Source organism: Solenopsis invicta, chromosome 14 (assembly GCF_016802725.1).
Source record: "Solenopsis invicta isolate M01_SB chromosome 14, UNIL_Sinv_3.0, whole genome shotgun sequence".
In the NCBI taxonomy this organism is placed as follows: Eukaryota; Metazoa; Arthropoda; class Insecta; order Hymenoptera; family Formicidae; genus Solenopsis; species Solenopsis invicta.
The window spans coordinates 1,295,958-1,318,540 of record NC_052677.1 but is presented as its reverse complement, the minus strand read 5'-3'; the positions used below and the strand labels follow the sequence as shown (position 1 = coordinate 1,318,540).

General features: G+C 34.5%; 1 protein-coding gene and 1 long non-coding RNA gene across 7 annotated transcripts in view; both read left to right on the top strand.

Moving 5' to 3' along the window:
* LOC105203570 overlaps nucleotides 1-22,583 on the top strand; it is a 437,190-nt gene that overhangs the window by 321,132 nt on the left and 93,475 nt on the right. The window lies entirely within an intron of this gene.
* LOC120359553 lies at nucleotides 10,153-11,063 on the top strand. The gene is made up of 2 exons (XR_005576335.1): nucleotides 10,153-10,289; nucleotides 10,510-11,063. It is a non-coding gene; the product is annotated as an uncharacterized LOC120359553 (long non-coding RNA).

Below are 22,583 nucleotides of genomic sequence, written 5' to 3'. Positions count from 1 at the left end.
GGATAAACCGTGCGTGTGGGGGGAAGGAGGATGATGCATCGCCACACCGCATCGCAGCGTCTGATGAGCGCAATATATGGGAGGGAGCGAGAAAGAAAACACATGTGTGCTTCCATCACCTATACTATGATAAGCATTGCGAGGTGGCATCACCTCCTCCCTTCAAGGCGTGGTTAGAATGACAAAATACATGCCGTGAAATGTTCCTCCCGCTCCCCCCACGTGACATCATCACGGTCAGTACGGCAAAGACGCGTGCCGTGAATTTCCCCCTGCCCCCGCACAAATCGAGGTGACAACGCCTTCCCCCTCCAAAACGCAGTTAGCACGGCAAAAAGAACATTGGCGTGCGAGCGAGTAGGCATGTGGCATCACCCCCTCCCTTCAAGGCGTGGTTAGCACGACAAATACATGCCGTGAAATGTTCCTCCCGCTTCCCCCACGTGACATCATCATGGTCAGTACGGCAAAGACGCGTCGTGAAATTTCCCCCCTGCCCCCGCACCCCCCCTCAGATCCCTGAGTTAGAATCCGCCTTGCTTATAGTTTTTTATGAATTTGGTCGCATTACTTATGGAACGCACCATGTATATATATATATATAGGTATATATTCGCGAGGTTTATACGAACACGATGTCCGGGGGTGGTCGGAGATTCGCGGAACGCGCTGTCGGAGTATACGGTGCACGGTGATCGGTGCGACGGACGTGGATTGGTTAGCGTGACGGTAGCGATTCCGCGATTCCCGAGCCGCCTCGTTCAAATGATATCTATTGTCAGGGCGCGGATACCCTGGCAATGTTTCGGTTACGAGTCACCCGATCGGTGTCGAGAATACTTGACGAGTTCGTCTTCCCCGAATATGCTTGAGGACAGAGCGAATTGGCCAGGAATGCCTAGCCTACGGACTCGACGAGAATGCTCGTCGCGATTGACGGCGAGGATGCTCGTCCAGTAGGTGGTTGCGGATTAGCCGAGGATTTTGGGCTGTTCGGGGCGACGAGAATTCTCGTCGAGAGTACGAAAGGAGGCGAGTATGCTCGCCCTCGAGGAAATCCGGAGTGCGTTGAGTATGCTCGACTAGGACAGGTTGACCGGGAAGATCTGACTTTGGTGTTTCCACTAGGACAGGTGGACCGGGAAGATGTGATTTTGGTGTTCCCACTGCCGACTTATATATCCAAACGCGCGGCTGGATGCACCAATCCGCGCGCTCGGTCGGCTGGCTCGGAGTGGGAACATTACGGAACGCCACGGGCGGTGCGCGTGCTGCCGCGTGATCGCGCCGATAGGTTAGCTTGGTTCGCAACGTCGCGGCGCTCGGGCGGGCGGAGCGGAGTGACGGAATGAAGGGGCGTTTTGTTACACTTTTTGATATTATTTATATGCTCTTTGAATAGTTTTTAATATTCTAGTTTTTAATATTCTCTTTGTTTGTCCTATGTAGGATACGTTACAATTTTTGCACCAAATTGTATAAATTTGTAACAATACATACCGCCATCTCACACGCGTGCACCGATAGACGTCACATGCTCCGACCCAAGTCAGAGAGGAATCTGAGAGGGGACAGGCTTCGAGTTTAGATGGAACCTTATTTTGAAGCGCCTCTATGATTCGTGAAAAATGGACATTGAACTACGTAGCCAATGTCCATTTTCCACGTCGGTAATGTCCACGTTTAGGTGGTTCTCAGCGGTGCTATGTCCATTTTTACGGTTCTCTTCCGTGCTATGTGCAGGAGTGAGAGATGCATCAGTCCTCTGTTTAGACCATCGGTTAGAGAGAGAAAGTATCACGGTGGTAAACGGGGAATGAGCGGCGATGTTATCTCTCCGAATACCCTCCTCTCCACTCCCCTCTCACCCATCCGTTTTCCACGTTACGTTTCGCTCGTGAAATCGAAAAGAGGATTTCGGGCGATTTCTGGGCAGGGACGTAGAGAGGCCAGAAAGCGCCTACTCTTAAAAAATGTTTTATATTTTGTTATAATTGTTATAATCATACATATGCGCGCGTATGTATGATTTAGAAATGACATATTGTACAAAAAAATAATAATGTAATAAAGATTAATTGAATATATGGATACCTGAGGATTTCACTTATTGAGCAATTATCCATAAGTCTTATATTTTCATATATGTAAAAATATTTAATTTTATTTATACAATATACACAGCAATTTTCCGGAAATGATTTCAAGGAGAATGGTAAAAACAAACGTACACCCGTATGATTTTTACAATTATTATATGCAAAATTGCACATTCTAATTTGAAAAAAAATATTTATGAACTTTTTGTCGTCCAAGTGACGTATTTTATCAGTCCTACCGTACGATGACAGGTGAAAATTCAACTAAAGGATATTATAGACGATATCAGCTGTGCCTGAAATCGAAGCTTTACAGTCTATTTTCTCTATCTCTCTCGCTCTATCGAGGGGACGGAGAAGCGCTTTGGCACGCTAGCCGGCTTTTCGGCAGGCTTGTTGGATGTGTGTGCGAGGACGCGTATGTATGTGCGTGTGTATGTATGTGTGTGTGTGTGTGTACATTATTTTTATTGATAGGAGGGCGATAATTTAATTTTTGAGCTGTTATATATTTTTTACATATATTTATTCTTTTACTCATATAATGCTTTAATTGTAGTAATAATTATGGTTGTGCACTTGAATGCCCCTCCCCCCTCCTCTTATTATCGTCCCGCGACCACCTCTACCTCTTCCTCGTCCTCGTCCTCGTCCTCTTCCTCGTCCTCTCCCTCTTCCTCTGCCTCTCCCTCTTCCTCGAGCGAATGCCGCATGAATGATCTTTTCAAGATCTAAAGTCTGAAACAAAAAATTTAAAGAATGTGTAAAAGCATTTATTGAATACCGAAGAAAGATAAAACGATGCTTATATGTTGACTATGTCATTAAAAGAAACCATGCATTTGCCTGTGTAGGTGAACCGTGGCAAACCAAGATCATGTTTCGACAATACGCTCGTTTTTTAACAGCGAAACTATAGCCACATCTAAAAACTCGTTTATATTTAATTAATACTTACACTTAATGTTACGATTCCTGTTGGCATCGCCGTTGTCATCGTCGTCGCCGTGTCGGCCGTCACCTCTGTCGTCGTCGCCGTTTCGGCTGACGCCGTCGGGGTCGTCGCCGCCGCCGCTGTCGACGTCGTCGTCGCCGCTGTCGACGTCGTAGTCGACGTCGTCGTCGTCGTCGTCGCCGCTGTCGACGTCGTCGTTCCGCCGCTGTCGACGTCGTCGTCGCCGCCGCTGTCGACGTCGTCGTCGTCGTCGTCGTCGCCGCCGCTGTCGACGTTGTCGTCGCCAATGTTTTTTCCACTGAAAAAATAGAATTTTTAGAATAAATAACAATATTTTACTAATATAATTGTTATAAGTAAAGTACATAGACATGTACTTACTGGTTGCTGCTTTACGGTGCTCGTACTGCTCGTCCTTACAGTTACGGTGCTCTGCGTTGCTCACAACAGCATGTATGATCTTTTTTAAATCTAACGTGTACATTAACTTACAAGAAAAAATATTTAATGTTTCCTTACATTCATCTTTTAACAAAAAATTCTGTGTTACACAGCACACACACACACACACACACACACACACACACACACACACACACGCACGCACGCACGCACACACGCTCGGCACGTGTATGATGCACAGATTGAAATCAATATAGTTACGATTTAATTGTAATAATACTCATAACTTGTATAATTTTTAATAAAACATTTATATACATGCGCGCGAATTAACTTATATTTGCATCATACACGTAAATGAGAATCTTAGCAGCTTAAAAAGCTGAGCCCCTTCACCACGTCAAGGTGATTCTCACGAAGGGGAAAAAATGGGAAGCAACAATCAGCTGAAAGTTAAATTTGTATTTTTTTTTAAATATAGAGAAAGAATATGCAAAAAGTTAAAAAGAGCGCATCTCTCTTGGTTTGTAAAATATATCTATAAAATATATCTAAAATATAATCTATATTTGATATTTTCAACGTAGAACGCATGTTTATAAAAATCGAAATTCTTTAAAACTATAAAATTACAATTATTGTTGGTGTTTTTGTTATTAAGCATGTCACAAAGATCGCAATCACAATTGAAATAATTGCATAAATCTGAGACTAGCAGATGTTATCACAGAGGAGTTTACGTAGTAAACTTCTTTGAAATAACTGATATAATATCAGTTATTTTTCTTTTTTTCTGAAATACTTTGTATATTTTAATACACATACGTGTATTAAAATATTTTTGTATCTTATAAAATACTGTGATTTTTAAAAATCACGGTACATAATACATGTATATACATATGTACATATATATTATATATATAAACATATATAAACATATATATATAAATATATATATATATATATATATATATATGCATGTATGCATAATTTATTACCAACATAGAATCTATTTAATGTATTTCCTTTCATTCTTTTTTGCTTTGTGTCTTGCATTACATCATTAGTAACAAGTAAAGGTATGATTTCACAATGTCGTAGCATGATCACATTAATCTTTTATTTGTCCTGTGATAACATCTGCTAATCTAAGATTTATGCAATTATTTCAATTGTGATTGCGATCTTCTACGATATTAAAAAATGCATACTTATTTTACACATTACTCGAAAATAATACTTGCTGCACAGTAATATGATTTGTAAATATATTTCACTCTATTGAGCTATTATATAAATACAATATCATAATACACATGCAGCAATTTTTTTTCTACAATGATGAAACTATGAAGAAACAAAGAATAAAAATAAATGGAAGGAAATACTTTGAGATACATAAAAATTATTTTTTTTTATTTTCATGCGTTTTACGTCATTTTATTTGTTCAATAATTTCTGCATTTTTTATGAGATGCCTTGTCCGTTTTTTCAGCACGATTATTGTATCGTGTACGTGAATATAGTTTTACACGGATTAAAAGTTGCAGTGCTTCCAATCGATGTTTATAACATGAATTATCTTCATGAAACCATTCTGAATACGCATTATTCGTTACGTTTATGCATTCCTTTTTAATATTTTGTAAAACTGCTGTAGACGCCCAATAGCGTTCCCAGTTACAATCAATTGCATGTAATTGAATTTCGATCACTTTGGCAAAAAGAGTTGTCGGTCGTATTAACTTTGTAACTGAAGGAGCATCTTCATCAGAATTTGAAAACTCTCGCAGCTCTATATATTTTTCGTTTGCTGTGGCGTCATCCATTGGCGTTTTTGTCATAATGTTACGACAATTATCGCATTTAGTTTGTGCAATGCTTTTCCGTGCTACGTATCCAGCAAAATATGCAATAGCATTGTTATCGTAACTACTCAATGAACTTTTATTTCCAGTAACATTGGTATTATCATACTCTTCGAGAATATTCACATCGTCATTAAATAATTCGTCCTCGGGATCAATTTCGTGTTGTACAGAAATATTATTTGCAGTCATAGAAGTCTCAATTGATTTAATTAAATTTGTGGGTGAATTAATGAGGCATTCAGCTTCTGGACACTGCACATTTCCTTTGTCACTTGTATGGATATATCCTATGCATATAATGTGTCTTACATTACATCGGATTATTCTTGCAGTTGGATTATTATTAAATCCACCACGTTGTCTGAATTTTGAAAATAAGTGTTCAACAGAATCTTGGTTACACAATCCTGTCGCAAGTTCAAACGTTTTATTTTCCATTTTTATATCATTATATGTTCCCAAGAGAGCTTGTATGGTCACAATAAATCCTTTTAAGCATGGAATTTTCAAGATTTTATCAGGTGACGTCGACCATCCTGAACACCATGTGATAAATTCTCTTAACAAATTTTCAATATCCGGATTTTTATCAGAAAGTAATCGTTTTCCTCCAAATTTCATATTATAACTGTATGAATTGCAAGCATCAATTACATTGTTCATGCATTCTGTGAAATTTGTCGTCGCTTCCCATGTATCACTTTGCAATTCTTTTCCATAGCCCGCTGTTCTCATTGAGGCTGTAAATCTATTACTCAATACTTGGAATGGTTTTTGGACGTTCATTGATTGAAAATTATTGGGGTAAAGATGCGCTTCTGTAATATGTGACAATAAATTTGATCCTCCTTGTGCAGCATTATCAATGCGCCATGTCTCTTCATAATCGTTAAAAGATGCTACAACTTCTTTACCGCAATATAAAAATTTGTGTGTTCTTAGTAAACTCATTAATCGTTTTACTAAATGTGGAAAATCAAATGACGCGTAATATTTTTTTCCTTTATGAATAAAGAATGGATTATCTGTGCTTACACCAAGTTGATTATAAGCACTTTGATTAGATGATCCTTGATCACATGTCAAAATTCGCACATCAGCATCTGTATTGCTTAGTCTGTCTAAACATTCTTTCAATAAATATATTATTTCTTCCGCTTTCATGCATTTTCCAGGAAGAAAATATGCCAATGGTTGACGCCAATGGTTACGCGCGTTAATACTATCTAAGCAAAAGACAAAAACACATTTAGCATTTTCGTTTCTTCTTCCTAAAGGCCCAAGATCTACAAGTCCTTCTACTTGATCTAAATGAGGTGAATATTCTTGGTATGATTTTATTGACATCTCGTCCCATTTCAAGGCACATACTCTTTCTTCCGCAGGCAAGTCTGCGAGTTTCTCTTGTAGTTTTATAAAAACAAAATCGCAAAATCCTGGCACAATATTGTATTCTTCGTGCCATCTTCTAATAGTTCGTTCACAAGGGAACGTGCAACCTGCCTGTCGTAAGCGGCGCAATGCAGAAGCAGAGTAATAAAATAATTGTTGTGCAAGACTTTTCTCTTCTTGCGTATACGGCGCATTTGGTGTGTGCAGTTGCAAAGTTATCATTGCTTGAGCAACAGGATGTAAATTTTGTTTCTCAATAAGATTTTGTATAATTTTTTTCTGGCTCCTTTTACTTGTCGTTTTTCTATTTGGAACTTGTCGAGTACGCAAACGAAATTTTAACTTTTTTATAATTTTACGCAAACGAAGATTTTCTCGCTTTAAAAGTTCCACTTGTGCTACTTCTGATTTTGATTTCTCGCTTGCATGCTTCCCCCTTTTTTCTTCAATTACAGGTATATCCACATCACACGCATCTTTTATCTCCGAAGGTTCCTCATTAATCCATTCACTTATATTTTCTTCTTCATCCGAAGAATAAAAATACATCTCTTTTGCACGTTGGTACGTTTTAATGTATTGGTTATTCGGAACATTAATTTCGACGTTGTCATTATTAATTGTTTGAGACACTATTTCTGTGTCATTATTTAAATTTATTTCAATGTTGTCATTATTAATATTATGTGACACTAATTCTGTGTCATTATTTAAATATATTTCGACGTTGTCTGTAATAATTTCTTGCGACACTATTTCTGTGTCATTATTTAAATTTATTTCGACGTTGTCAGTAATAATTTCTTGTGACACTATTTCTGTGTTATTTATATTTATTTCTGCCGGTAACGTTAAATTTTGGTTCGTACCTGTATTTTTTGTTTCCAATTCCTGTTGTGAGTAGCCGTTGAATTTCACTGGAACAGCATCTCTTTTTAACGTTTTAAAATTTTTCTTCTTTGTTGGTCCTTCCTTGAAGGAACTTGGATCGAAATGATCTTCACACAGACCGGCACGACGTAGTGAGTTGGCAGTCCATTTTGCCAAAGTAGTATTTCCTGAAATAAAATTATGAAACCAGATATTAGTATTGTAAAATGTTGTACAATCGGTGTGCCGCGGAAATGTTACCGAATTTAAAAATAAGCAAAAAGAGTTAAATAAATAAAAATACATGTATCGCAAAAAGTAAAAAATATATTATTTTTAAAAAATCTGAAAAAATTTGATATAATATTGGAAAGACGTTGTAACAAAAAAGTACAAAGTTAGTCATTTAATAAATTCACTTTGACAAATTAACAATTGACAATTTTTAACTTCTTAATTATCTCTTCTCAGTTTTTTGCTCATTCTTTCACTTCTTCGCTCGCTCTTTCGCTTTCTCGCTCGTTCTTTCGTTCTCTCGCTCGCTCTTTCGTTCTCTCACTCGCTCTTACTCTCAGCACCATACCGCTCAGGTGTCTATTGCTGCTTACAAACAAATCTTCCCGCGTCTTGCACGTAGCCGAGCAGTCCTATCTTGCCACACGCTTAAGGTATCGACATAGGCTTTTGCATAGCTTCATAACCGTATGCATAAGGAAATAGATTGGTCCGTTAGCACATGCATAAGGAAATGGACCAATCAATTTCTTTATGCATACGGTTATGCAGCTATGCAAAAGCCTGTGTCGCGGCCTTTACATTTGGCTGAGCTAAATCGGCGATTATCAGTAATTATTATCTCGTTAATTATAAATGGTAAACGACTTGTTTCGGCAGTTTGACTTGCTCTATCAGCTCGAAAGGTGATCTGGTCATTACCAGATCACCTTTCGAGCCAGACACCCTGTACTTTAAACAAATGTCTAGTAATTTATATAATAAATATGATAAGGAACTTACCGCTGTTACGTATCCATAATTGACATCTAGCATCAGTAATTGCAGGAAATCTAAATAAATGTTTTCCCGTTGAATGTCGTCCATTACGACAATTTTTATACATACACTTGTCGTATACGGTTTCCACACGCTTTTCACTCATTGTTACACTTTTTCGTTTAAAGAATTCTTTGCACAAAAAAATATTTTAATTGAAGAAATATGAGAAACAAAAAAAAAAAAGAATACGAATTAGAGACAGAGCGTAAACTGAAAAGAATAAGGGTAACAAACTTGATTTATTGCATAAATCAAGAAGTGTTACTAAATAAATAAAATAAAAAGTATAAAAGAACTTATAGTTGCAACCAAAAACGCGATTTGGTACACAAGCAAAGAACTTTAAAAACACGCTATCGAAAGACACTGTCTCACTATCAAATGCGGACTGCGCCGAACAATAGCGAGCTTCGTCGTCACGTAACGTCGTCGCGCTGTTTTGTTTTTCTTCTTTTCTAACGTTTAATTTTAAACGTTTACGAGAAAGACGAATCGAACCGATAAGATTCTTTGTATCATAATTTATATTTCAAAAAGTACAGCTTCAATAGGCAGCTTTTTATAATTCGGGAGTCTTAAGAAGTCATCTGAAAATAAATTTTCTATACACATCTTATGTTGCTTATAAGTTTATTATAATTCACCAAATTTTTGTATGACAATTGTATAACAAATTGTATAGAAAGCAATGCTGGAAAAGAGGCAAATGTTTAATAACCATACACATAATGTTATTTCTTAATAATACAAACGAGATTATGCTTATTATTTATAATAAACCCTGTTGCAAATTCTTGTATGTTCTTGTCTGAAGTTCGTATGAGAAATTTTTCCTACAAAATCTCACAAGACCTTCCTTACAAAAATTATACAAATTCTTGTGAGATCTCTTACAGTATTTATAAAAGGACTCCAATTCATTTAAAAATTCTGTGAAAAATTTTTACGATGCAGGATAATCTTCAATATATGCATAAAATAAAAAATCGTATACAAATTATGATTATGAAAAATATACAACGGCTACGTGTACCAACCATGTACACACGTTTTTCCTTAAAAAAGAAACATTCATAATCTACCGATCGAATCGGTCCGCACGTGGTTGAAAAGCGACAACACTATAAGACGACGCGAGTACGGCGAGCGCTCTATTATTCCGGTCATTCAATGATCAACTGTGAAGGTGAACGGTCAACGGACGAGGATCGCAAACCGCAAAGCAGATCTAGTAAGTATATCTATGTACTTATAAAAATATATGAAAAACATGTTATTATAAAACATTGTTAATTATATTCTAAAAATTTTATTTTTTTAGTAGGAAAAACATCGGTGACGACGACAACGATGACGCCGATGACAACGACGACGTCGACTACGACGTCGACAGCGGCGACGACGACGACGACGTCGACAACGGCGGCGACGACGACGACGTCGACGACGACGACGATGTCGACGACGACGACGACGACGTCGACAGCGGCGGCGACGACGACGTCGACAGCGGCGACGACGACGACGACGACGTCGACTACGACGTCGACAGCGGCGACGACGACGTCGACAGCGGCGGCGGCGACGACCCCGACGGCGTCAGCCGAAACGGCGATGCCAACAGGCCTCGTAACATTAAGTGTAAGTATTAATTAAATATAAACGAGTTTTTAGATGTGGCTATAGTTTCGCTGTTAAAAAACGAGCGTATTGTCGAAACATGATCTTGGTTTGCCACGGTTCACCTACACAGGCAAATGCATGGTTTCTTTTAATGACATAGTCAACATATAAGCATCGTTTTATCTTTCTTCGGTATTCAATAAATGCTTTTACACATTCTTTAAATTTTTTGTTTCAGACTTTAGATCTTGAAAAGATCATTCATGCGGCATTCGCTCGAGGAAGAGGGAGAGGCAGAGGAAGAGGGAGAGGACGAGGAAGAGGACGAGGACGAGGACGAGGAAGAGGTAGAGGTGGTCGCGGGACGATAATAAGAGGAGGGGGGAGGGGCATTCAAGTGCACAACCATAATTATTACTACAATTAAAGCATTATATGAGTAAAAGAATAAATATATGTAAAAAATATATAACAGCTCAAAAATTAAATTATCGCCCTCCTATCAATAAAAATAATGTACACACACGCACATACATACGCGTCCTCGCACACACATCCAACAAGCCTGCCGAAAAGCCGGCTAGCGTGCCAAAGCGCTTCTCCGTCCCCTCGATAGAGCGAGAGAGATAGAGAAAATAGACTGTAAAGCTTCGATTTCAGGCACAGCTGATATCGTCTATAATATCCTTTAGTTGAATTTTCACCTGTCATCGTACGGTAGGACTGATAAAATACGTCACTTGGACGACAAAAAGTTCATAAATATTTTTTTTCAAATTAGAATGTGCAATTTTGCATATAATAATTGTAAAAATCATACGGGTGTACGTTTGTTTTTACCATTCTTCTTGAAATCATTTCCGGAAAATTGCTGTGTATATTGTATAAATAAAATTAAATATTTTTACATATATGAAAATATAAGACTTATGGATAATTGCTCAATAAGTGAAATCCTCAGGTATCCATATATTCAATTAATCTTTATTACATTATTATTTTTTTGTACAATATGTCATTTCTAAATCATACATACGCGCGCATATGTATGATTATAACAATTATAACAAAATATAAAACATTTTTTAAGAGTAGGCGCTTTCTGGCCTCTCTACGTCCCTGCCCAGAAATCGCCCGAAATCCTCTTTTCGATTTCACGAGCGAAACGTAACGTGGAAAACGGATGGGTGAGAGGGGAGTGGAGAGGAGGGTATTCGGAGAGATAACATCGCCGCTCATTCCCCGTTTACCACCGTGATACTTTCTCTCTCTAACCGATGGTCTAAACAGAGGACTGATGCATCTCTCACTCCTGCACATAGCACGGAAGAGAACCGTAAAAATGGACATAGCACCGCTGAGAACCACCTAAACGTGGACATTACCGACGTGGAAAATGGACATTGGCTACGTAGTTCAATGTCCATTTTTCACGAATCATAGAGGCGCTTCAAAATAAGGTTCCATCTAAACTCGAAGCCTGTCCCCTCTCAGGTTCCTCTCTGCCCAAGTATCGCGCCGAAAGCTAAGCCACGTGCGCGCGGTAACCTTGCCGCATCAGTCGCATGAAGCATGTCTATCCGCCACCATTACTAACGGCCGCACTTCGACCAGTTACCTGCGCACACTGATTGGCGGAGTCAGCTGCACAACCAAATAAATAAATTTGCCGACCGTAGCAAAAGAGGAGACCGATCCAGCACTACTAACCGAGCAGACCGATTACGAGCATAGTTGTAGTGTCAGTCTGGATCGAGCATTTTCGGTCACTTCCAGGAGACGATCATTCTTGTTTTAGCTCCTTGATCAATCATCCTCAACCTCCTATCTATCTAGGACGTGATCCGATAGCGCACGGTGCAATAGCCCACCAACCAATCATCTTGACTTATTTAATTCAATCAACGGAAAAACTATAGGCATTGGTTGCTGTGAGTAGTGGTGTGCTATCTGTCCCATGTGCTACCGGGATCCGCCCATCTATCCACCTACTGGTTTCACGCGACTTCGAGCATTCTCGGGGCTTTCTATTGGTCATTGAGCATCCTTGATCATGATTGGCTAATCCCGTCGCTCCTGTTATTGGATCCAGCTCCCATAATACTCAGAGCTCCGCATCAAGATTCCTCGACGTTCATGCAACCGGTCTCGTAGAGCAATAACTCGGCTTGGCCTCAACTATCCTCGACGCTACCGGAACTCGACTACGCATATTTATTCCAAACTATACATATTGCGGGCCGAGCAAACTCGCGTTGCTGCGCGCGCCTATTGATTCGCGTACTAGCGTTCGCGCAACCGCGTGCGAATCATCACTCTCTCTATACATATTGTGTCTACATGTATAAGCCTTTGTATTCGTGATACACGTCAATTTGTACTCTCAGCGATCCGCAAGAATGTTTAAATTGTAAGATAAAGTTTTCTTGTGCCGTCTTTGCATTTCAATAACCTTTTCGTTAGTTATTAGGATTCTAATCATAAGTTCCGCACCAGTTCTTTTCTTTTGATTTTCTTGTCTCTAATCATGGATTCGTGGCTAGTTTGATTCATTAACTGATTATCATATTATATCGTGCACGCCTTGCATTAATTGTACTGTTCTTTTCTTTATAATAAATATCTATTTACGTTTCTAATTCTAAGTAAACTTTTATCTAAGTCTCCTGGCATCCAACGAGCTACTCCAGTCCTACCGATTCACCCGTGATACAAATTACATTGTTGGTCGTCGTTAGTAAGTTTTTATCTTTGTGTGTTATGATGAATCTATAAAATTTATTCATGCATATGAATGCCACTATATTCATGATGTTTGTCAAATGCTGATGATGCATTCTTTGTTTTTAATATATGGGATCACCTTAGAACATATATTACTGGAAGGAACATAGGCTTAAAAAGTTGACACAGAGAAGATTGACAAGGATGGATATATAATGCGCTTAGTCGACAGAGCGCATGCTTAAAACAAAACAAATCGATGCGCGCGGAGTTTGGGGATATGAAAAGAAAACCACATATATGTTGCGATAAATTTTATTGTTCGTATAATATATATTATATTTATTGATTATTGAATAATATTAATTTAGTAAATTTGTGTCTTATATAATTATTTTTTTCACTTATTTGTTTGTTGGTATGGTGTATGCGAACTTGTAAATATTTTTTTATAATTAATCTAATTAACTGTGTTCTGTGATTTGAAAAAATATCTTGTTCTGAAATGTGATTAAAAATTTCTTTTTTGTTAAATACTATTGTATTTATTAATTGGAAAATGTTATTTTGAAATTTTGTAATATCGGAATTTTTCAAATTATTTTCTATTGGTCGATAATGCATTTCGCAAGTTCGACAAATTAATTGAACATCTTTTGATGAAATTGTTAATCCTCCTCTATTTTTGATACGATTAAGTGCGCATGTATCTTCACAGCCAAATAGCAATTGCACACAAAACTCACAATGAATTAATTTCTTTACTGCTTTGCTGACAAACCCACTTATATATTTTAAAGTATCCTCGACGTACGGCGTAAGTTTCCACATTATGGATATATAATCGTGATCTGATACTGTGTCTTGTGACACAGTAGCAGATTCATCAAAAATGGAATCTGGTGAACATTCAGCATTACTACTTTCAACATTGAGAATTTCTATTCCCTCAAAATTTAAGCAATTTCCTTTTTCAGATCCGGAAATTTGATGCCTACCTAGAAGTCGTCTGTAAGCATTACGAAATTGATATGCTGTCGGATTATTATTAAAACCACCACGACTCCGTAATGCACTAAAAAATACCTCCAAATGGTCTTGACTGAGCTTATATACGTTAATATACGTTAACAAATATTTAAATTGTCCGTCCGTTTTTAGATTTAATAATTTAAATAGTTCAATAGAGTTTTGCAAACATATAATAAAACCCAAAAATCCAGTTTTTCTTTCCGAATTAATAATTGAACGTCCATCTTGCAATTTCAAACCTTCTATGTAAGCAATATAATGTTTTATCATGTCAATGACGCTATCTATATTTTGCAAACTGATTTTTTGACTAAAGGGATTTTTGCTAAAAATATTACGGCTATTCAAAATATCAAAACAGTTATTTATAGTTTTGCAAAATACTGCAGTATGACTAGCATCTGCAAAACCTATAATATTTTGATTTTCGCAATACGTCAGTGAATCAGCTACACTGTTATTTAATAACTGTGCAGCTAACCGAACATTCATTTTTTCGGCTTGCCAATTGAGATGTCTTTGCTTTAGGTTATTGCCGCATCTTAATCCTTCGCGCTTTTGCAAATCTTGGAGCATTTGCAAATAGTGCCACAGTATTTTCTGTTCTTGAGCATCAATCAACATTTTCTTTGATCCAAAACAATTTCTAATCAATTTGAGCATATGACATGCATCCCAGAAAACGAAAACCTGTAAAAGATTTCAAAATCTAATACATTTCTTTTAGGTATTTTATTTCTTTTCTTTAAGTATTATTTGAATTGCTATAGATAAAATGTGTACCATTTCTTTGGTAACTGGATGTTCGAACCATGGTTGAAACTGCTTTCCATAATTAAAATTACATTTCAAATTGGTGCACATGCTTAAATTAACAGCTGCACCATCAAATGTAATAGAATTACATATTGCACCAGTATTGTGTAACATTGTTAAACATTTAGATAATAAATTTGCTCTTTCAATGGAATTTAAACTATTTATAAGAAAATATCCTATCGGAACTTTCCAATTACTATTCAGTGCAACAGCCATAAATACCAGGGCGTTTTTAGCTTTTGGTACTTGTTCACTTTGATTATCATTTCCATCGATACCTAAATCAGTGTAACCGTAGAATTTACAACCATCCCAGTGAATGTTTTCACGAATTGACATTTCGTCCATTGTAAGATTGACAATAACATTTTTCTCTTTTTTAACTTTTTGGGCAATTGAATCAAAAGCTTGTTTTGTAAAGCCAGGATTACCATCGATTACTTTATACCATTTAGCTATAGTTTTTTCGTGCGGCAACAAATTCTTAAACTGTTTTCTAACATAATTATACGCTTTTGCCGAATAAAAATGCAACGTCATAGCAAATGCTCTTAAACTGGGAGAAATTTTAGCCGTTTTTGACTGTAACTTTCTAGCGATAATATCCTTCATGCTATCTGATGTCATTGTCTACAAGGGAAAATAAAAATGTGAAAATAACAGTGAAAATAATATATTGATAAATACATACAATGTGTAAAAGAATATATTAAATAATCATACATTAGTATCTTATTATTTTACACTTTCAAATAGCAACGATATTACTTTATATTAAAAAATCTCAGCATGATTAAAAAAATTATTTTATATACAATATACCTGTATAGACATTTCTGCTTCTACTGAAATCAATTTTCTGTCTTTTAAAAGCTTGAGTAGTGACTGTAAATGTTCGACCTTTTTAGTCAGTCTACGATTTTTCTGATTTAAGTTAACCACTTTCTTTTTCAAGGCATTTAATTTACTGACAACTATACCAAAGTTTCTTTTTGCACGACGGAGTGTATCAAATGCATGATCTATATCTATTTGCGAAACATAAGCTGGGCGCCATCTTTTCTGCTTAATAATGTTTGATTTTGGCGATCTAAGTGATATACATGTTTCATCCTCTACATTATGTTCCATGTGAATATCATTTACGAAATCTTCCACTGTTGCTTCTTCTTGTTGGGATTCTGGGTTCTCGTTCTTATCTTCTAACGGAACACATAGTTGTACAGATGCCGGAACAGTTGAAGAAGTTTCAGGAGAATCGAACATTTCATCTAGTTTTCTGAAACAAAATAACTTATATTTCAGATAATTAACCTACATTTTATCAATCTTTCATCAATCACATTGCAAACAAATTCGAGCACACTTGAGAAGGCCCAGAGGCCCCCAAGTTGCGGCCTACAGAGGGTAATAAGTAAATCATTGTATCAAAAAAATATGTACCTTTTTAATGATTTCTTTCTCTCTTTAGAAAGAAGCAACTCTGGATTTGATCCTTTTTTTAACATTTTTTTTTCTCCTTGAATATTTACAATATGAAAACATGATTCTTTAAAATGTTTTCCACATATTCGCGTGGATTTTGAAATATCTATTTCCTTTAATCCAAATGCTGCTAACCATTTTGTGCGGATTTCAAGGTTCTTCGGAAATCTATAAGAATTCCATATATTATTTTATTTATCACAAATACTACTCTCAGACACTTGTTTTTTTTTAATTTATTAATTGTTCATAATTTATTTTTATAGCTAGAAATAATGAAATAAATTAGCAATATAACTTCAAAATTCGCATTACCAGAGTTCAAGATTTCAATATATAATGCAATTATATTTACACATGATAGGTAGACGCCTTATCTCGCTCTTTGCAGATATAGCAATACATCTATATCACCGCGTTCAAATCACTTATACAAAATTTTATTATTTTTCTCACTGTTTCTTTCCACTTACAATTAGACTTAGCTGTTGCTGCTTTTCATAACCCCGCAGTGCTCGCGCGGCTCGCACGTATCTATGGTTTTATTTATCGGAGCATGCGCATTGCCGACTGGGCGCATTCTATATCCAGCCTCGTCAATCTTTTGCGTATTGTATCTCCATCTTTGTCAATCTTCTCTGCGTCAACTCGAATGTACAGAGAACATAGGTCTATGTTCCTTCCAGTAATATATGTTCTAAGGGGATCACGAATCTCTTACAAATATCTTTGTTTCATTGTTCTCATTAAAACTATTTTTTGATTTTTGTAATTTTTGAGATTAATATATCTAAAAAACTAAGATTCTGTTTGTGTTTCATTATAAATTATAGTCGAGAGTGATAATTGTCAAATTATATTAAATAGGGAACTTTAATCGATATGTGAAAACACAATATAAATAAAGTACGTTTTAACGGTCTTAGTTCTTAATGAAAATATTTATTTGTGTGATTTTATATACAGCCATTGACAAAATTATTAGGCACTCTATTTATTTAACAATTTTTTCAATTTATAAAGAAATACATAACACTATCTTTATAAATGTTATCATTTATTTCTTAAATAATCACATAAACTAATGTTTGCTCGGTCCACCATTGTTTTTTATAACTTATCTTTAGCTTACGCAATTTAGTTATAAAAAATTTAGAAAAAGCAAGGGTGCCTAATAATTTTGTCAATGGCTGTATTTTTTCAAATTCACTAAACTGCGCGCCGAATAAATTTTTGGTCTCAGCTCTAATTGTAAGTTGAATAAGAATTAGTAATATCACGCTTATTAAATAAAAAATCAATTTAATAATAAATGATGTTAACTCGCATCTAAATGTGAGAATTTGAAAAAGTATATAAAAATACATGAATAAATATCAGTACTAAGATCTAGCTATGACCGTTAAAAAACACTTTATATCAAATTAAAGTGTTGAATAGCATTTACAATATTGTAAAATAAAGCAATTGCATATAATTGTTAACAATAGTAACATAAGTAAAAATAATGAAATATAAATATTGAGAAAAGAAAACGCGAAGTATGACTTAGTAATGATACTGAATTTTTATCTTCAGATTTGGCAATACTGCAAGAATAAAAGAGCATCGAGCCGAAACCTAAATCTCTACTTTCAATGCAAGTTCAAATATTTATTACTAATTATGTGAGTACTTATGATTCCACAATCATTTGTGTCAGCATATATTTTATTGGTACATCGTAGATTTTTTATTATTGTATATAGTTTTAAAATAATTTTATTTGATTTCAGAAATTAACCTTTAGAAATTATTATTTCTACCTCATATATTGCCAATGTAGCCAGATCTGAAGACAGAAATTCAGTTTTATTACTTTTTTATCACGCTTCGTATTTAGAAAATACGTCATAAGGATTTATGAGAAATAATCCAAAATTAAAAATGAAAAAATAAAGTATTTTTCTAAATAACATCATAAGAAAAAATAATACGAAACCAATATAGATAGTTTGGTGCAAGAACGTTAGAATACAAAGTAATTCTAATGAGAATCAAGCATATTGTGATATCAAGAAGTCATAAATTGAAATCTTTATATATAATAAATTATCATGACAAAAATAATTCACGCAACATTGCAGAATGATTTCATTGAAACATTATAATATTGCATATTGCGAAACATTGTTGCAACATTGCTGAAAGATTGCAGCAACATTAAGATGTCCGCTTTTTGAAATATTGCATTAAAACATCCCAGGAACATTGCAATGTTATGAATTTTTTTAAAATATTTACATAAATATTATTACACTACATAATTCCAATGAACAAAACAATATTTGGTAAACATTTACAAAAGGGGATCTGCCTCTGACGACTTTGACCTTGACTTTGACCTTGACTTTGATATGTTATGAATGGGAAGGTACTGAATGACATACACAAGGTTTTAAGTAATGCTCACTTTTTATTAAAAAAATATTACAGAAAGAAAAAAACAGTTTTTCTTACTTATTTCGGAAAATATACATTTTACGAAAAAATGTGTCAAACAAAAAAGGAAGCTAGTAATAAGCTCTATAAAAAAGGTCATATACATATTTTACTTAATTTCAATACTCTCGTCGTTATTGTAGAAAAACTGTTTTGCGTCGAAAGGGTTTTCCCTATCCAAGTCGCGACTCCAATGAACGTTGCTTGACCTCCGTGATTGCTACGAACTGATCCCTCATGATGATCTGTGAACACTTTATGCTGATATGTGATATATAATTAGTAGATCAGATTAATATACGTTATTAAAAAAATGAAATATGTATAATTAAAGCACAGTATTTATATAAACAAATATAAAATTATAGTTTTATTTTACTAATTTTGCAAATGCAGAATAGCATTTAGAATAACTTTTCTGTTATGTGTTTAAATAAGAATGGAATTAGAAAATATATATCAATATAATTAAATTAAATATAAACAAATTTTTATTAAGAAAACAATTTAAAAATATTGTTTGTTCACTGGGATGTAGATCGAGGTTTCTTTATATATGCTATATGTATATATATATATATATATATATATATATATGCATATATATATATATGAACCTATTTCGTCTATTTATATGAATATTTATGTTTCTCAACAATACTCTGATGCACACAGCACCACGGGACCGCATGCCTTTTCTAGACGTCTTACAGTCAACATTTGTAGGATGTCTGCAGATGTCTATGCAAAGTCAATTTGCAGTCAACTCTGAAAGCTTGACTGAATAAGTCAACTTACAGTCGACATATGGACGGTTGTGCTGTTAGAGAATGTAAAGATTTAGCAGAAAATTTAGTAACGTCGCCCGACCTTAGTTTGCTAAATGCAAATGAATAATTATGGATGAGTTAAATTAATATATATTATACGCAAATATTCTGTTTTGGCTTTTTATTGCTATTACTTTATTAAAAGTTATGATATTGCAATGTTTCTGGAATATTAGTGGCATATGCCATGAGATATTGCAGGCATATTGTTAATTTATGTTTCTGCACTGTCTCCATAATATTACATTGCAATCAGCAACATTGCAACATTGCTGTAATATTGCTCCAATTTTTTGTGCTGTATGGGAACAGTATTTTCCTTTAAACCGACGTAAACTCTAAACTTTTTTAAAACATGTATTATAGTAAAAAAAAATATATTTAGCATGCCCGAGTCGTATTATTTAAATATATAAGACGTAATATAAAGAAAACCGGGCACGCCAAGTATATTTTTTTTTTACTATGATACATGTTTTACAAAAGTTTAGAGTTGACGTAGGTTTAGAGAAAAATATTGTTTTGCTTTTTGTGTCTAATAAAATACCTGGCTAATTGTATGATCTAATTTTTTTTTTTTTGGAATAGTTTAATTTAAAAACATGTTTTTAATATAAGATAATATAAGATTTAATATAAGACTAATATCCCACATAGCACGTAATATTTTTGTGATATCACAGAAATATTGCAATATCACAGAAATATTACACATTACTATGAAATGTCACAGAAATATTGCTGCCTAAAAAATAATCGATTTTAATTCTATACAAATCATAATTGATTTTAATATCGTTTTCGCGAATTATTTTTAATCCGAAATATACATTCTAATCCATACTGTTGTCAATCCAAATCAATCTAAATACTCGGATGGATATATAATCCAAAATAATCCGCTTAATTTTAGGTGAAAAACAGAAGTTTCATTTATTTTATAATATTTTATATTATAATCTTACATATATTACATATATGTAAGATAGGAATATATTATATATATACAGGGTGCGAGAAAAGTTCCGGGACGGCGAAATATCTCGAAATATTTTTTTTTTAATTTAATATACCTCTATGCTGTTAAAAATTTCCAAACATTCAAGAAAGTTTGAAAGATTTTATTTTTCTAATTTTATAAATTGTTTAAATGTAACGCATAATATAAAAATTTTTTTAAATTTTAATTTAGTTGCATTAAGACTCCTAAATACTCTCAGCAACGACGTTTGATAATCCTGACATTAGTTCCGAGAAATGATACTCTTAGACGATGAGAATTCTTGCGTGCTATTTTTAAATAAAAAGCTATTTTGATAAAATAACATTGTAAATCATTTTAACAAATTTGTAAAATTGTTCGAAAACTATTTTTTTTTTCTTGACAGTTGTTTATTAACTACTGAAAAATGCATAGCTTTTGGACAATTTTACAAATTTGTTAACGTGATTTATAGTGTTGTCATCAAAATATCTCTTTATTTAAAAATGGCACACAAGAATTGTCAGCGTCTCTGCGTGTCACATTGCATTAAAATTCGATTTAATTATAATTTATAAAATCCTGTAATTTCGGATTGAAATGGATTGAACAAGTGAGTACTGGCGTGACCGCTAGGTGGCCACACCGCGGAGGATCTTCTCGTGAGTCAAATGCGGCCACAGGCCTTATATACATGTAAGCGCCACCACAGCCGAGTCCCCAGCTCATACTTCAGTGAGAATTCTAGGAGCTGCTCGTTGCAACCTTGAGACGAATACTCTCTCATTCTTTTCAAACGTGACGTGTGTGTAGAATGCTGTTTCACATAAAATTTTATATTTTTACATATAAATAACAATTTGTATTGTTATTTAATCTTTTACCTAAATTAAATATTTAATTTAAATGTAATCTTTTTTAAACTTTTTTAACGAAAAAGATACAAGAAATATTATTTTTTTTAAACTCTAAACATTTATTACGTTTACATTAATGTATTCTGTTTTAATAAATCTATCTAGGTTTCGATTTTATTTTCAATCAGTCTTATTACCGTATTTTCGGTACAGAAATTCCGATCAATTTAAATTCTTTTTCTTTTTTTTGATCAGTTTTCATCCCATATTTTCGGCAGGGTATTTTTATATTTGAAAAATTAACCCTTAAACACGTAAGTGGGTCTGAGAGACCTCATATGAAGTTTCGAACACTTGCTGTGTGAAGACGGACTAAGACATAAAAAAGTTTGAAATCTCCTTTTTTGATTGATATGGTTGATCTACTTTTTGGTCAACTAGACTTCGAACGGCACGGCAGCAAAGTTTTGAGGGTCAATGCGACCCATATAGTGTGTAAGTGAAACTTTTTTTGTGAGTATTTTACATAAAGAAGCTGGACAACATATGTTCAAACAGGTCGATTTGCGGATGTTACTCGCATATATTCTGTCGAAAGTTAGAATACTATAGAATGCTTTAGAAAAAGGAGTTTTTCCGATATAAATCATGAAACACATCAATTTTCAATTTTAGACACAATTTAATCAAAAATATCTCATACTCGCCTTATTACATAAGTACATTTTTAATAAAAATGGCAATGATATAATGTTTTTTTTTTATATTAATCTGTAGCTTTAAAACGCCGTATTGTAAAGTCTTTAAAAGTTTTTTGTTGTAAAGATATGATTTAAAAAAGAAATGGATTTTTAGATGCCCAAAAATACCTTATATTCTCCATGTTACATAAGTATACTTTTTAAAAGGAATGACTTTGCCAAATTTTATTTTGCAAGTTTAACTCTTTAGCTTTAAAACATCGTCTTTGAAAGTTCTTAAAAGTTTTTGTTACAAAGATATGATTTTTTAAAGGAAAAGTGAATTTTTGATCATTTTTTCATTTTTGCTTAATGGTTTTTCCTTTATAACTTCACAATAAATTATTTTTTGGCAATGCCGA